We start from the raw sequence: 18673 nt of genomic DNA, 5'->3' as shown, positions 1-18673 counted from the left end.
AAAGGAGAACAAAATGGAGATGAGCTAGGCCTAACCATGCCCTTCTCAACTAACTCATGCACTTGCCGCATAATCTCCTCTTGTTGAGCTTGAGAAACTCTATAAGGAGGTTTGTTAGGCGGTGAACTTCCTAGAAGAAGTTCAATTGCATGGTCATCATTGCCTCGTTTAGGAGGTAGCTCACAAGGGATGTCATCAATAAAGACATCTTGAAACCCCTTGAGAAAATTGGATAACTCTAATTCCTTTTGGTTGTGTTTTTTTTTTTTGCTAAAACATTAGGTTCATTTTGAGAATCTTTAACAGAAATCATGTACACGGAAATAGAGCTCTTTATTGACTTGTTGAAAGCTTGTGTATGTACAATGGGTATACTGTTACCCATTTCCTTAGCATCTATATACATACCTTTTTCCCTGAATCTAAAAGAGATTCTCCTTTCAGGGAATTTAACATTGGCAGCCATGCGATCAAACCATGGTGCCCTTAGGATTACATCCTCATGCTTGAGAGGAGGGATAAAGAAGTCCTCTTTGTCCACATAGCTTTGGACATGGAGCCTAAATTTCCCAATTAAGGGAGTGACGGAAGCTTCTTGCCCCTTGAAAGCACCATCTACGGGTAGGACATCTCCCATCTCGTAGGCTTGTATGCCTAGCTTTGTGGCGAAATCTATAGGTATAAAATTGTGAGTAGAAACGGGGTCAAAGAGAATAAAAGCATCATGTTCTCTTACCTTTCCCCAAGCATGGCATAAAGGAGATCCTTTGTGGTGAATTTCCTCGTCTTGGATGTCGACCAAGGTAGCTCTAGGAGGTTCATGGCGGGTGTTCTTTTGGGGACAAGCGCGGTATGCATGCCCTTGCTCGCCGCACTTGAAACAGTGGTTATCCTTGGGATAACGCTCAAGCTCTTCATGAGAGAGTTTATTTTTGCCTTTGTAAACTCCTTTCTCTTTAGCTTTGTTGGAGTTGCCCTTAGGAGACTTTTGGACATTGTCCTTCCCCTTAGGCTCATTGGAACCCTTGTTTTCATTGGGCTTAGAATTTCTTTTAGTCCCCCGTTTGGAAATTGATTCGAGAGGCCACCATAGTATGGTGTATAACCGTCGATATGGTGCGTGGCCTTTGGGAATTGACATACTCCGCCATTTCTTCAATTAAGCCCGCACAAAATTGTTGCTTTTGCTCTCCAAAATCCAACTTTTTGAAGATAGTGGCTTTGAGTTGTAAGTCCCAAAACTTGTCCACATATTTGTGAATGGATTCGTAGGGAGAGAGCTTCACGCTTCACCATTAGGTGAGTACTTTGTCTTTGGCATCGGTGGCCAAAAACTACTTCATAATGGAAGCTCTGAAAGCTTTTTGTGTTTGTGGAGCTTCACAGTTGGCCCGTAGGCTAGACCACCATTGCCTGGTGGACTTTTGAAAGTGCATAGCTACATGGAATCGCTTAGAGGACTCTGTGAAGCCCTCATCTCCAAACGCCGCATCGAATTGTTGGATAAAGGCCAAGACATTGTCTGTAGCACCAAAAGTGCCATCGTAGGTAAGGAAAGAGATGCTCTTCCCTCCCTCTTTGAACTTCTTGAGCTTGGATGACCTTTTCCATGCGGCATAGGATTTCCTATGGCCTCTTCTTTTTTATGGTTCAAAGGTTGCACCATCACTTTCTTTAGAAGATGAAGAATTTGAGGAAGAGGGAGAAGAGGGTGGCCTCTTTCTCACCTTTTTCTTGCCTTGATCTTGATTGTCTTCACCATCACTTTCATCAGAGGAAGAGGATGAAGAAGATGGAGAAGAGGGTGTCCTCTTTCTCGCCTTTTCCTTCTCTTGCTTTTTGTCATCCCTCTTTGAAGTATGGTGTGGAGAAGTATGCAATGGTCTTCTCCATTTTGGAGGTGATGGAGAGCATTTAGCCCGCCGTCTTCGTGGAGCCATCTCCACCAAGCGGGAGACTCACTTTTTTCTCGTTCCTTCGGTGGAGGCTCTTGCGTTCTCCTTTGAGAAGGAGATGCATCATCAAGGAGCAAATTTCTCAGCCCTTCATATGGATCCTCTTTTTCTTGCCGAATCGAAGAGAGAACTCTTTTGGAAGTCTCTCAAGGAGGCTTCCTAGGTGCTCTCTCGTCATGGTGAGGAGCTTGGAGAATCCCATGAGCACTTAGTTGCCGTTGCACTTCACTTTGGAGGGATGGATTGCCATGGCTTGTTGAAGCCTAGAAACAAGATAGTTAACAAGCATCGGGGCATCATTTGTAGCTTGCTCATTAGCAAAATCAAAGTTATCAACATTAATTTCACTCTCTTTACTATTGTCAGCCATTCTAACAACTTTTAGGTGTAAACTTTTTAGGTGTACTTTGGCACTTCAAGCCCTAGTTGCTACTCCTCTTACCCATTTAGAAAAAGCACTCAAGCTACTGTACCCATGGCTCAAATACCATTAATTGCAAGGAATAGAAGAGAGGGTTGTTCAACACCAAAACAGCACCGGCTCCTATCAAGCTTCTAATAGCTCAATAGTGGTTAAGCCGTAGGCAAGCCCCGTAGGACTCCACTATTAAGACCATAGCTCTCGACGGTGATGCCCCATTAACTACACAAAGGAACTGCAAGGCTGAAAAATCCCTATTCTACTTACTCACATGCAATTAATAGTACCAACCATTCATAGCTAGCTTGAGGACCTCCCTTCTTGAGCAAGAAAATAGAAACCTTGTGCTCTGATACCAATGTAACATTTAATGGCCTAGTAACTTGTTTGTAGCAGAAAATAGCATGAACATAGTGAGCATCTCATTAGAATAGATTCCTAATGAGATTAACAAGAGTGCTTGGGTGGAGAGAGCAACAAAAAGCATAACACCTAGTTAGATAGCATGACCAATACTTCAAAAGAGAGAGAAATTAAGCAATTGACAACAGTTGAGGAATGGATTTGCATGGAGCCGGTCCCCCCTCCAAAAGGCTTTGTATTATGGTTTCTCCCATCAAGAGAGACATTTTACAATACAATTCTTTGTGTTTCTTCAATACTAGTTAGTGCAATGAAGATGGAAACTTCATGCACTAAGCAAAACACTTATCAAACACAACATCAATTCCCTCACGGTCTCAGACCCAAGACCTCACACACCTTCGAAGATGGTGAGAGCTAGCGGGGTATGAGAGTAGATTGAGAGGAAGAAGGAGTATTCTTACGAGAAAGATATACACCTCCTCACATAATCACTCATATTAGCATAGCTTAGCTTAGTAATTAGCATGGTAGAGGAGATGAGTATGCATTGATTTAATAGAAAGCTTACCACCTACTCCAAGCTTGTGAGAAGGGATGCCTACACCAACAACTCTTGGCTTTGTGATGCAAATCCAACCAAGAGACAAGGAGAGAGAGTCTTCTTTGCTTCACACATGACATTGTGTGAGTGTGTGTGTGTGTGTGTGTGTGTAAGTGATAATGCCTTGCAAAAATCAGCCCCCTCTCTCTCTTGGTCAACCCCCCTTGCTAAATGCTCATGCTACAGCCCTATTGGACCTCCCCAGGCCTAGCCAATGGAAATTAAGCCGCATAAGTGATAGCCTTCTGACATGTGTCCCCCTTTCCCCTTTTGTGAGAGCTTTAGGTAATTAATAAATGAAACTAAACTCTCATTGGACCCCTTTGCCTCTTGGCCAATAGGAATCGGGCAAGCCATTGGGCTGCTGAATGCTCATTGGTCCCCTTGGGAGACTGTCCAATAGTCTTCTAGAGAGCTTAATTCCTATTGGTTCTTTTATTAATTGTTTTTTAATTAATTAAACTAGATTTACTCTAGCCTAATTCTCATTGGTCCACCTCCATGGCCATCCAATAGGATTTGAGTACACCTTGTGGGCATCTGGCCTAGGGACCTGACATGTGTCCCTCTTTCCCCGTGTGTACAAATGAAGGTTGTGAGTGTGTGTGGGTGTTTCTCTCTCATCCCCTACTTCTTGGGCTCGCCCCCTCCTATGTAGGGACTTGTGAAGACTTTTGTACACACACACAAAGCATCCGAATTTCCTAAGCTTTGACCTTTGGACACAACCTTTGAATTTTGGAACCTTAGCATTTTGGAAGTCTTAATGGGCTGAACCTTAGGGTCTTTTAAGCCCATTTTTGCACATTGCTCTTTTGCAGATGGCCCCCCCTTTGGATCCCTATTTTCCCTCCTTTGGATCCCTACTATAGCCGGTCTGCTAGCTTAACCAATATTCTAGCTTTTTCTCCCCTGACACTTACCGATATTAAATGATCATTTTAACATGAGAAAATCATTTAGGAGAATTAGATACTGATTATTATGACAAACTTTGTGAGCTCAGCATGCAAGTAAGGATTATGCAGGGGCTTCGACAACAGTTGGACATGACATGAATTATATACTTGCATTGGCTTGCTTTGACAGTGGAGATGTGCAAGGAGCTTGGGGTAATAGTATCAGCTCATAGGTACGAGCAGGTGATTGATGCAATAATGAAGTCTGCAGCTTTGATATGTCCCAACATGGGAAAGACATCGTTCGCTTATGAAGAAGAAAAAGAGGAGAATTTCAATGCTGTAGGAAGCTATCCCAGGAGACCTCAAAGATCAATCTAACGAGGGTTAAACCATCATCATCATCATCAGACATCATTTTCATGATTTCCATCTTACTAAAATACTTTCATGTGAACAAGCTCTTAACATAATTAAAGGCATTATTTTGGAAATAAACTTTGAGCGAATAAAAAACTTATTGCATGATGGCTTTGATGTCAACGAGAGGATGTGAGTGTGTTTGTTTGCTTTGGATGCTCAGTCCGTTGTAGTTGGTGCTTGACATGCCCGCTCTTTGCATTGTCTCTAGTGCATCCAGGGCCCCTGGCCTCCAAACCCAACTCAACCCTCTTCAAGAGCATCGCCCTCAGGTTTCCCAAGGCCTGCAAGCTCTTTCGGCTATGCCTAGTTTAGTTGACAATGTGTTCAAGTGGGGAACCATCAAATTGAAATTGGGCACCTACGAAATGGAGCAAAGTATCTCCAAAAACAGTTCCCACCTTTGAGTCTTCCCCTCCTCTCGTCGCTGTCACAAACAATGAGTTGTATGCTCTCACACACACATATCCATTTGACTTTTCCTCGCTGGAAAAAGAGAGAGCCGAAACTCTAGCAAGTGGCCAAGTCATGGTCTCATTACAGTCTGTGATATATCTACCGCTCACCATGCAACCAAGTAGGTTAAACCCAGAGAGAGAGAGAGAGAGAGAGAGAGAGAGAGAGAGAGAGAGAGAGAGAGAGAGAGAGAGAGAAATTTTTCTCATTGATGACTATTTCAGAGGGCGTTCGCCAAGCGCCTAGGCACAACACAAAGATTTATTGCTCCAGGTATACCCTATTCTGTTGCTTATCGACGCTTGATATAGCTTAACTTTCCTCACAAAATTACAGGAAAAGTATGTCTGCAACAATGTGGTATAAAAAGTCTATGGCGGATTGGTTTGTTCCATATGCATGGTGTGATTTGTCTTGTATGGAGTAATTCTCTACATGCTTAGCAAGCAAGTCAAAAGTCGAGTCAGGCCAAATGCCATGAATTTCTCGAAAGAGCTTGGACGGGCATGCACAGGTGAGACAAAGGGGCAATAAGCCTATCATATACAAAGCATGCATGAACAACACAAAACTTCAATGGCATTAAAAAATTTGGAAGGTGTACCAGAAATCAAGGAGCTTTGATGAAAGCACAATTGAGCTTAAGGAATTGAAGCTCCAAAATTATTTGTGAAAGGTGAATATACTTCACTCTTCGGCTTCTAGTTGGTGTTCCTCTACTTCAACTCTTTTGTATTCCTCAAAGCCTCTCTCTCTCTCTCTCTCTCTCTCTCTCTCTCTCTCTCTCTCTCTCTCTCTCTCTCTCTCTCTCTGCGGAGGATTCATGGGCTCTCTTGGGAAATTGAAAGAGGGAAGGAGGCTTGCTTGTGTTCAATGTGAGGAGCTTGGAAGAATTCTTGCTCATGGGAAGAGTTTCAGTAGATTTGGGTCCCGCTATAGCTTCAAATTTAATACACATTATTGCTATAAGGTTGTGTTAGGTTCTCCGTGTAAATTTGCATCTATAAAAACTCTTTATAGCTTTCATCCCTCAACAAATGAACTATAATCACAACAAGCAATTGATACAAAGCAGTGCTAGTTCTTGCATGTATCTTTGTAGCTATTGACTCACAAGTTCGAGGGAAAACTCATCTCCCACCCCCTCCCCCCAAAAGGAAAAAAAAAACTAAAAAATAATACCCCCCTCCCTTATTTTTAAGCTTGGGAGATAAATTATTGGGGGCCTACCCCTAACTTATACGCTTATGTAACTTGTAACAAAACCCCCCTCCCCTGCACTTATGTGGTGCGGTTAGTTTTCCATGGTGAATCCCCCGAGATGTCGAGTCTATGTCTTGCATGTCCACTAAATATTGTGTATGTATCTCATGTGTTTTCACGTTGTAGACTATGGTTCTTCTTTTCTCTTGGTTAGGGATGGTGATCAAGCCTACATCCCAATCCTGCTTAGCACCAAGGACTATAAGTCAAGGCCTCTCTAAAATGATTGGGTATACGTTTTCACCCACTTGCATCATCTAGCAATCAACCGAGCACTCAATCCCCAAGACTCTTATCTTGACATCTTCAACATCCCAAGACACCTTGCTTTTTAGTCATTGGCCATACTCATACGGATTGAAGCATTCACTAACATCTTGATACCTGCCTCCTTCATGATAACCTTGGTCATGACACAGACTTGGGTACCACCGTCCACAAATGCTTGTACTTATATCATTTCCCAACACTCCAAGTATGGCACCATATCTATAGGGTGACCAACCCTCAAAACTGACACCATGCTTTGATGTTTTTCTCTCTTGGTAGGAAGCTGTGTACTCCCACATTTTGTCCATTTCCTCCTCAATTTAGCAAATAAAGCCTCCAAAAGATATATTAGCCTTTTGATGTTGTGTGTCAACATGCACCATACCTTGCTCCCACCTACATTTGATCTTTTTTATCTTGGCAATTTCCACTACTCTTTCAAACATGGCACGTTCCTCTTGACAAGGGATATAGACAGTCCATAAACTGATGTGCTTTGAAGAAATTCCCTAGTGGTACTTGGGATATTGACTCTAATTGCACCCAAAGCTCTTTGGAGCGCTACAAAAACTCTTGAAAGTTGGCATGGACATCTTGTTGCAAACCTATCAACTTGTTAGTGCTTCTGTTTGATGCCAATTTCTTTCCCAAACTTGTCAAAAATTGCTTGCTTCACGTGCTCCCATGTCTAATTTTTTTCTTCCTCCACTCCTTCAAAGCTTCCATTTTTAGTGCAAGAGGAAATACTTGCCTCATCATTTACAATATGCAGGCCAATGGTATACCACTCAAAGTCAATAATCCAATCTTTCACATCTTCCTTTCCTGTAAACACTAGCCTAGTAGACGCCATCTCTTCAAAGTTTCCTCTCTTTTTCTTGAGAAATTCCACAGACTTTGAAGTCTTCTCGCATCTCCATGGATTAGTCAAGACCACCATAAAGAGGCATTGTCTTTTGCATCTACATGGATTAGTCAAGACCACCATAAAGAGGCCTTGTCTACTTCCAATCATGCCTGAAGACTTGTAGCACCATGGACTCTCTCTGTATGAGGGCAGGAGGACGAGATGGCTATGGCCTATACTCAAGAAACTCCAATGACCACCTTCTCCTCAAGGATGTTAAAACTTCACAGAAAAACCATTTTACCTAGGTGCACAATCTTCAAATTTCCGCTCCCAATAGGATCGCCAAAAGATGATGAAGCAAAAGGCATCGTGTACACACACCTTAACACAACCCAAAAAACTCCCTTCACCTCACTCAAGACCACCCAAAAATCTAAAGGAAAACCTTCCCTAGCTCAACTCAAGCTCCAAAACTTTTTGAATTACAAGCCCCTGCCTATCCATAGACACTACAAAGTGAGTTGAGTTTATCAAGACTTGAAATCCCAATTGATGGCCACCAAAAGACACAAGGAAGATCATCAAAAACACCAAAGCTCGAGCCTCAAAAAGACCTCTCTCAAACCATTGCAAAAGATTCATCAAAATCCACTCTGCTTGGACTCTTTGGTGCAGCCTCAACCTTAATGGCACCAATACAAGGTCATATTGTCTTGTAGAGCGTTGCACGTTCTTCCCTCAATTCCTCGCAGACATACATCCATGGAAACCTTAGAACTTTCATGGATTCTCCCAAGTGAAAAATTGAAGAGAAGAAACCCTCATTTTTTGCACGTACTCAAAAATAAGAAGTAAACGAGTCAGGATTGCATAGGACCACCTATAGAAACCCTGCTCCTTCTTACACATGAGAGGTGAAAAATGTTGATATCTAGTCAAACAATTAGTCCTCCATCTTAGACACAACACCATGAGTGATGTGGCAAAAATAAGCCTTTTTGCACCACGTGGCCTAGATTTTGGCCTTTTTGGGACCATTTTTGACCCCGGAAGGACTTTTTTGTGGGAAAAATACGAAATGGACTCCAAAATTCTCCAGAATTTGTAGGATTTATCCTCAATAATTTAACTTCCATGTTCCGAAGTTCTATTTTTGACCACTTCTACGGCAATACGCACATCATTGTATATCAAGCATGGCAAATAGATAGTTATCTCACGTGTCAAACTTCTGGGGCGAGATGAGCATATTCATACTTCCCCCTTTCATTATTTACATTCTATAAATCTCAAATGCATACCCTAGAGCAAAGAAGAGCCACTTGGTACCACATCCAAGGCTCCAACACCCTATCTAGGTATCTACATGTGTGTGACTGCCGACACACAAACACGTCTATTTACAATGTGTACATTGTCCATCATATTTGAGACCCAATATCACATTGGAAAAGCTTCCAAATGTATGCATTTTAATTTATTTGTACACATTTTTGTATAGATATCCACTACTATGTACGTGCCAAAAGTAACTTATCAATGAAGAAGACGAAGAACAAAAAAGGACATGAAGAAGATCTCTTTTCTTCCATTGCTCGGCTCTTTGCCCTCTCCAAAAACCATGTCAAACATGCTCCAAAAAGTGCCAAAAAACAATCTTTTAGTATTGTCATTCCTTCCACATTGTTTCCTCTCTTGAATCCCACCAAGAAGTTGGTGTTATCTTCCACTTCTTTTTGGGAATTTTCCCTTCTCGACCATCCATTTTCATGCAAACAATCACTTGGCCAACCACTCCTTGCCAATCCCCCCTTTCCCCACACATGAGGGCCATCTTGGGACAACCATGGCACCATGATTGTCCCCTTGGGAAGGGGCACAATTTTTGCCTTCAATAACATGATTGTCCTTTAATAAAAATATGGGGCTGCATTGGGACCCTCGAGGTGGGAACCCCCTATACAAATGCTTCCAATGCCAGCAACACCACTAATGGCGATGGTTGCTCCGCCATCCTCAACAACACAACAATGGCCCCCTCACACGCATAGCGGCATGATAGGCCCGCCATAGCCATCCCTCAATTCCTCGCACACATACATCCATGGAATCCTCATAACTTCCATAGACTCTCCCAAGTGCAAAATTGAAGAGAAGAAACCCTCATTCACTTCTCCGCATACTCAAAAACAAGAAGCAAACGAGTCGAGACTGCATACGACCACCTGTAGAAACCTCAGAACTTCCATAGACTCTCCCAAGTGCAAAATTGAAGAGAAGAAACCCTCATTCACTTCTCTAGGTACTCAAAGGGACTACATACGATCACATGTAGAAACCCTACTCCTTCTTACACATAGAGAGGTGAAAAATGTAGATATCTGGTTAAGCAAGTAGTCCCCCAGCTTAGACACTCACATCACAATGAGTACTCGAAGCTTCATTGTGTGCATTGGGGTGTTGTTCTCTATAGATGTCGGGGTGTTGTTCTTTGAACAATAGAAAGAGTTCCACCTACATCGCACAAGAAAAGACATATATACAAGTACAATAAAGGTATCACAATGGTAGAATGTAGGTATCACACTATTGTCGTGGTAGTATCCTATCGATATCCCAACAGTATGAGATCTTAGAAATACTAGTAGCATAGCAATGTGATACCATCGAGTCAATGATAAGATACCAAAATTATCCCAATGAAACATTGGTATGATACAAGCAATCTAGCGAAATTTTGACTAGAAATGGTATTTTTTCATCTCTCGAATTTGAACCTGAAAACTCTGAAATTTGTAAAGCACTTCTTTGATGAAAATTTAGAGGGTGAGATAGATCAGAAATCCACCTTGGTATCTACTTACCCTACTCCTAAAAGTAAGCCTTTTCACACCATTTGGGATTTTGACCATTTTAGGGCCAACTTTGACCTCGAAAGACTTTTTTAATTAGAAAAACACCAAACGCACTCCGAATTTCTCCAAATTTTATAGGGTTGATCCTTGATACTCAAACTTCATGGCCACATACCAAAATTCTATTTTGCACATCACTGCGTATCGAGTGTCGCAAATAGATAGTTATTGCACATGTCAAAGTTTTGAGGTGAGATGAGCATACTCATACTTTCCACTTGCATTATGTACGTTCTAGAAAGCTCAAAAGCACATCCTGGAGCAAAACAAAAGCTACTTGGCACCTCATCCAAGGCTCCAATACCATGTTCAATTATGTACATGTGTGTGACTACCAACACGCAAACCCGACTATTTACAATGTGTACATGGTCCATCATATTTGAAATCCAAGATCACATTGGCAAAGCTTCCAAATGCATGTATTTACATTTATTTGTACAAATGTCTATGGAGATATCCACTACTATGTACATGCCAAAAGTAGCTTATCAACGAAGAAGATGAAGAACAAAAAAAGGAGATGAATAAGATCTCTTTCCTGCCCTTGCTTGGCTCTTCGTCCTCTCCAAAACCGTGTCGAACCTGCTCCAAAAAGTGCCATTATCCCACCCAAAAACAGTCCTTTTTTCCACGTTTTTTCCTTTCTTGAGATCCCCCAAGAAACTGGTGTTATCTTCCACTTTTTTTTGGGAACTTTCCCTTCTTGACAATCCATTTTCATGCGAACAATCAATTGGCCAACCACTCCTTGCCAATCCCCTCTTTCCCTACACATGAGTGCGACCTTGGGACAGTTATGGCACCATGACTGTTCCCTCGGGTAGAACCACAAGTTTTGCCTTTTAAAAAAATATGCGGTCCTGTTGGGACCCTTGTGGTGGGACCCCTTGTATACAAGTGCTTCCAATGCCAGCAGCACCGTTGGCAACGGTGGTTGCTCCGCCATCATCAACAACACAACAACGGCCCCCTTGTGCGCACATCAACACGACAGGCCTACCATAGCCGTGGTTCATGAGCCCCCCCCCCCCCCCCCCCCCCCCCCCCCCTTCCTTCCCCCCTTCGCACCCAAATCCCCTTCAAGACCACTGCCAAGGTATAAAATGCACTTGATTGGCCCTAAAAAATCCTCACGGAGACCAAAAAGGTGCAAGACAACATGGAAAATCTCTGAGCTTGTCGGCCTTAATCCAAACCCTAAAATTTGCCTCGTAACTCGGGAAATCCTTCGCACTTGAAGCCGAAAAGTTACATTAAAGTAGTGTGTCAATTTAGTATTTTAGCTATAAATGCATCATTTTGAGCCCGAGTCATGTGCAGTAAAGCACGAACACAAGCATCAACTTTGTTCACAAAACTTCAAACTCAATCCAACCTCCCATTGCATTTTGCTTGCCCAATGAAGCCTAGAAACCTCAAAACAGTTCAATTAGGTATTCTTGAGCATAACTTGATCAAATGGAATACGATTCAAGGACCGTTAAACACATCTCAAAGCTTGCATCAGAGACTCTCAAAGCTTGCATCAATGAGTTGAATCCGACTGCCTGGCAGGCATTTCAAAGACGATTCAAAAATTGTAGACCCGACCCTAGAAAACCTTAAAGTGCTCATAACTTCCATGCCAGTGTCAATGAGTCATACAAACAGGTTTGGAGAGCACTTTGAACACTACAAAATTGGCCTATAAACTTTTATGTTGGCAACTTGCAAGCATCTTGGCTGGTAGACATGTGTGTGAACACACGTAGGACTGTCAATGCATTTTTCCCCTCACTATGAGGTTTTTCCCCCCATGCATTGTATATACTCCCATCACTCTAGGGCTATCTAATATTTTCATTGCACACTTAAGTAATACACTCTTTGTTGTGTGCCTTGGGCTTCCTTCATATTCTCCAAGCTGTCTGTGTTTCCCTCCAACCCTACTTTCAACAATTGGTATCAGAGCAGGTTGCGTCCTTCCGGGCTTAGTCACCAGCGGCTCCAGCACACGTCTGCTCACTTTCTCCAATTTTTGTGAGCTTTAGCGAGCATTCACAGGTCAAAAAATCTTTTGGGAGTGTTCATAGAGCTTAGTCTACTCAGATGTTCTATTCGGGCTCATTTTAGCCTTTGTTTCTACTATAGGTGGTACTGTGCAGGCTATTTCATCATTTTGTGCAAAAATTTTGTTTGTGCCATTTTTTGCATAACATGTCCCTTACAGTCTTCTATGGTTTGTGCTATATAGCACGTGTTGTTCCCGCTTTGTTTCTCCTCTTTTTGGGCAGTTTTCACATCAAGTACAACATTTTCCATGGTTGACAACAACAACACAGTTGTGTTCAAGATGTTTGTTGCTGCCGAGGATAGATTATACGGGGACAATTACCCTATGTGGGCTTATATGATGTAGCATGTCCTTGTGTCAAAGGGTGTCTAGAATATTATGCAAGGCATTGATGTACGTCCTGGTTCTGAGGATGTAGGTGATGTGATAATATTGTAGGTTTTGGTGACAGGATTGCTGCTGCCAAAGTTGTTTTGCCTACGGATGAGCAAGCTCGTTGGGATGTAAAAGATGCGTAGGCTCATGCATTGATTACATTGTCTGTGAAGCACACTATTACTCTTCACTTTCATTCAACAAAGTCTACAAAACAAGCTATTTTGGCTGGTCTTTATGCAAGTCGCAATGAGGCAAAAATTGCATTACTGCATAAAGAGTTGGAGTCAAAGATTATGCATGAGGAAGATGATAAGGACACTTTCCTTGCTAGTGTCAAGGATATCAATGAGCAACTTATTTCTATAGCCAAAGTCATTTTTGACAGTTCCCTTGTGCAAAATGTTCTTGATGCTCTGCCAGATTCTTACCAGACTTTTGCTAGTACTTGGAGACTTATGACCAAGGAAATCTACAAGTTGTCGAGTTTGATGCATTATGCACATTGTTGTTGCAAGAGTCACTTTCCAAAAAAAAAAGGACTAGACAGCATGCAATTGAATAGGCCTTTATTGTTGCTCAAAGAAAAGGTGGCTACTTCTCATGGTTCTGTTACCATATACATGTGGTAGTGATGTGTGTGAACACACTAGGACCGCCGGGGCATTTTTTCCCTCTTTAGGAGGTTTTTTCCCCCGAGCATTGTATATGCGCCCATCACTCTAGGGCTATCTATCTTTCCATTGCATACTAAGTAACACACTCTCTATTGTGTGCCTTGAGCTTCCTTCATCTTCTCCAAGCTGTGTGCGTTTCTCTGCAACCCTAATTCCAACAATTGGTATCAAAACAGGTTGCATCCTCCCTGGCTTAGTTGGCAGCAGCTCTAGTACACGCCTGCTCACTTTTTTCGATTTTAGTGAGCTTTGGCGAGCGTTCGTAGGTCTGCTAAGATTTCTTATTCGGGCTCACTTCGGCCTCCGTTTCCACTACAGGCAGTACTACACAGGCTATTTCGTCATTTTGTGCAGAGTTTCTCTCAGTGTCGTTTTCTGCATAACAGGTGCCTTATAGTCTTCTACGGTTTGTGCTATATAGCACGTGTTGTTCCCACTCAGTTTCTCCTATTTCGGGCAGTTTTCACATGAGGTGCAACATTTACCATGGCTGACAACAACAACACAGATGTGTTCACGATGTTTCGGGACAGGTTGGATGGGGATAACTACCCTATGTGGGCTTATATGATGCAACATGTTCTTGTGTCAAAGGGCGTCCGGAACATTGTGCAGGGCATTGATGTACGTCCTAGTTCTGAGGATGTAGGCGATGTTGAGGATGTTGTAGGTCTTGCTGCAAGGATTGCTGCTATTAGAGTTGTTTTGCCTATGGGGCAGAACAAGCTTGTTGGGATGTAAAGGATGCGCAAGCTCATGCATTGATTGTGTTGTCTGTGAAGCGTACCATTTTTCCTCACATTCGTTCAGCAAAATCTATAAAACAGGCTTGGGATATTTTGGATTGTCTTTATGCAAGTCGCAATGAGGCTAAAATTGCTTTGCTGCGTAAAGAGCTGGAGTCGAAGATTATGCATGAGGAAGATGATATGGACACTTTCCTTGCTAGTGTCAAGGATATCAATGAGCAACTTATTTCTGTAGGTGAAGTCATTTCAGATAGTTCCCTTGTGCAAACTGTTCTTGATGCCTTACCAGATTCTTACCAGACTTTTGCTAGTACTTGGAGACTGATGACCCAAGGAAATCCTGAAGTTGTCAAGTTTGATGCATTATGCACATTGCTGTTGCAAGAGTCACTTTCCAGAAAAAACAGGACTAGGCAGCGTATAGTTGAACGGGCTTTTATTGCTTCTCAAAGAAAGGGTGGTAACAGTAATGCAGCCACTTCTTATGGTTCTGCTGCGAGTGGCAAAACTTCTATTCCTAATGCTTCTGCTGGCAGCACTTCATCTGGCAATTCTGGTGATAAGGGCAAAAAGAAGATGCATTGCCATTATTTTAAAGCTAATGATCACTTGATCAAGTCGTGTCCTAAGTTGAAGGCCAAACAGGCTAAGAAGAAAGAGGGTGGTTCCATTGCAAATGCTGGTTCCACAACAAATGCAGCCATTGTTGAGTCTTCTGTAAAAGGAGACTGTAATGCTGATGTTGATGCAGAATGGGCTTTTAGCGCAGAGTGCACTTACAATCCTGATGTCCATGATGCATGCTTATCAGTTGCTGCAGATTCACATGTGTGGTATCTCGACAGTGGTGCTACAAAGCACATTACCTCACATCGTGAATTGTTCACCTCTCTCGAGGCTGTCCCTCATGGGAATTCAGTCACTTGTGCCAACAATGCCTCTTATCCGATTCAGGGAGTTGGAAAGATTGTGCTTACTACTGCTAATGGTAGTTCTTTCACACTTGTTGATGCACTTTATGTACTTGGGATCAAGAAGAATCTTTTGTCTGTATCCGCACTTGCTAGACTTGGACTTGTAGTCAAATTTGTGGATGACAAATGTATAGTTCATGATCTCAATTTTGATGATGAAATTGTTGCATCTGGCTTTTTGTGCCGTGGGCTGTATAAGCTCACTTTGTATGACAAGTGTGGAAAAAATTTTGCAAATGCTATTGCAGATTCAAGGGCTATTTCATATGCAAAACTTTGGCATGCCGTTTTGGTCATCTGAATTTTGCTAGTTTGCTGTGTTTGCAGAAATCTGATACGGTTGCTTCTTTGCCACCTCTTGAAGCACCTGTCAAACATGTCTGTGAAGGCTATATTTTAGGTAAGATGCAGCGTTCTAAGTTTGTGAAGGCTATATTTTAGGTAAGATGCAGCGTTCTAAGTTTCTAAAGGATGGTTCAGTTTGGGCCACATGCAGGTTGCAGCTTGTGCATAGTGATGTTTGTGGGTCCATGCAAACTCCGTCCTTGGGCAATTACCTGTACTTCGTGACTTTCATTGATGATTACTCCAGACATGCATGGGTATTTTCGCTTAAGGCGAAGTCCGAAGTTTTTATGTGCTTCAAACAATTTCTGGCTATGGCTGAAAATGTCTCGAAATGTACTATGGGCACCCTCCGTTCCGATCGAGGGGGGAGTATATGTCTCATGAATTTAATGCATTTCTGGCTAGTCGTGGGATAAAACACTAATGTACAGTGTCTTATACACCTCAGCAAAATGGTGTTGCTGAGAGGAAAAACAGGTCACTGACGGAAATGGCACAATGTATGATCAAAAGTCAAGCTTTGCCGCATTCTTTTTGGCTTGAGGCCATCATGTGTGCCACTTATGTACTTAACAGGTGTCCTACGAAAGCTTTGCAGTCTATTACTCCATATGGAGCATGGCATGATAGAAAGCCTTCTATTGAGCACATGCGTGTTTTTGGCTGTTTGGCATATGCTTTGGTGCCACAAACACAGCGCAGAAAATTGGATGATAAGGCTGTCAAATGTATTTTTGTGGGTTATAGTGCTGAAAGCAAAGGTTACGGATAATATCATCCGCAAACAAAGCGTATTCTGGTTTCGCGCGATGTAGTGTTTGTGGAAGATTCTGTTCAGCCCTTGCTGTCATGTACTAGAGACAATAATGTATGCTCACAGGACATTTATGACACTTTGTTGCCTCTTTTTAGTGGTGGAAATACGAATGTAAGTTCCAATGAGGCAAATGTACAGCCTATGGGGGTTTCTGAAAATGTTTTAGATCAGCCTATTACTGATGCAGATGTACATGATGTACTTGATGAGGAAAGGGCTGAAAATGAGCAGGCTAGAGGTATGCCAAAATGGCTGGTGCACACTTTGCGTGACAGTAAATTGGATGCACCTTTGTCTAGTTGTACTCGTTCAGGCTCTCGCCATGCGTCTTATGCATCAAATTGTTATGCTTTGGCTGTGTCTAGCTTACATAATGTTGAGGAGCCTCTGTCTTTTGATGAAGCACATAATTCAAAAAATTGGATGGCTGCCATGCAATTAGAATATGATGCACTTATAGAAAATGACACATGGACTTTATGTGATTTGCCTCCTGGCAAAAAGGTCATTGGTACGAAGTGGGTTTACAAGTTGAAACGCAAGCCGGATGGTGAGATCGATCGCCATAAGGCTCGACTTGTTGCAAAGGGTTATGCACAGCAAAAAGGCATAGATTATGAAGAGACTTTTGCTCCCACTTGTCGTATGACTACTATGCGTTTTCTATGTGCATTGGTGGCTCATTTTGGTTGGGATGTACATCAATCAAACATTGTTACTGCTTTCTTGAATGGTGACATATTTGAGGAAGTTTATGTAACACAGCCTCGCAGTTTTGTCATAAAAGGACAAGAGGACAGAGTGTGCAGATGTAAGAAGGCTTTGTATGGGTTGAAGCAATCTCCTCATGCTTGGTATGAGAAAGCTGACATTCATTTGGTTAAACAAGGCTTTCGTAACAGTCCAACAGAAAGCACATTGTATGTAAAGCGTGAGGGTGATGTACTTCTCATTGTGGTTCTTTATGTCGATGATTTGCTGATCACTGGACCAAATGAGAGACATATTGCTGAATTTAAGGCTGATTTGAATGCTACTTTCAAGATGAAAGATTTGGGGCTGTTGCATCATTACTTGGGTATACAGTTTAAGCAGTGTGATGGTGGTATTGCCTTGTGTCATTACTTGGGTATACAGTTTAAGCAAGGTGATGGTGGTATTGCCTTGTGTCAAAAAAGTTACATAAAGACATTGCTATGTAAGTTTGGACTTGAGGATTGCAAACCTATTGCCAGTCCCATGGAAACAGGTTTGAAGTTGAGTCTACATGATGTTGGCGATCCTACTGATGTCACTCTTTACCAAACTGCGTTGTTGGCTCCCTCATTTATGTATGCAACACGAGGCCAGATATTCAGTTTGCAGTCTCACAGGTCAGCAGATTTATGCATAGCCCAGGGTCTAAGCATTGGCAGGCTGTCAAGAGGATTTCCGCTATCTTAGTGGCACTTTACATGTTGGCTTGTTTTATCCCAAGGGGGGATCATTGCCGCCAGACTTACATGCTTTTTCGGACTCAGATTGGGCTGGTTGTTTTGACACGCGAGTGTCCACAAGTGGTTTTTGTTTCATGCTTGGCAGTTCATGTATACCACGGTTGAGCGAGAAGCAACCTATTGTGGCCACTTCGAGTTGTGAGGATGAGTACATGGCAGTCTTCACAGCTACGGTTGAGTGTGTATGGCTCAGACGCCTTATGGCTAATTTGAGTGTTGGACAGGACACTGCCAACACTATCTACACTGACAGTCATAGCGCATTGGCAGTTGCAAGGAACCCCGTTTTTCATGCTCGCACAAAGCACATTGAGGTGCATTACCACTATGTCAGGGAGAGGCTCTCAACAGGAGATATCAGCTTGGCTTATGTGCCAACACAGGACAACCTTGCAGATTTTCTTTTGCTAGCATCAATTTGTCTGGGAATTCTCGTGAAAAGGGCAAAAACAAGATGTATTGCCATTATTGTAAAGCTTCTGATCACTTGATCACGTAGTGTCCTAAGTTAAATGCAAAGAGACTAAGAAGAAAGAGGTTGGTTCGTGGTAGTCCTACGTTTGGGTTTTGTTGATAGCTCTGCTTCATTCTATTGATCACTTCCTCGACCACTTAATCAACATTTGGCACGGTGGTGCAACCAATGTTTGTTAATGATGTGAAGAGTGCAAAGCAAGGCTTTGGGTACCTACAAGTGTAGGAGAAGGTGCTAAAGTGAATTTGAAGATCCAGGGTAGGAAATGGTATCCAACAATGTATGATTAA

Source organism: Adiantum capillus-veneris, chromosome 5 (genome assembly GCF_014529385.1).
Source record: "Adiantum capillus-veneris isolate H3 chromosome 5, ASM1452938v2, whole genome shotgun sequence".
Lineage (NCBI taxonomy): Eukaryota > Viridiplantae > Streptophyta > Polypodiopsida > Polypodiales > Pteridaceae > Adiantum > Adiantum capillus-veneris.
This window is presented reverse-complemented; position numbering follows the sequence as displayed.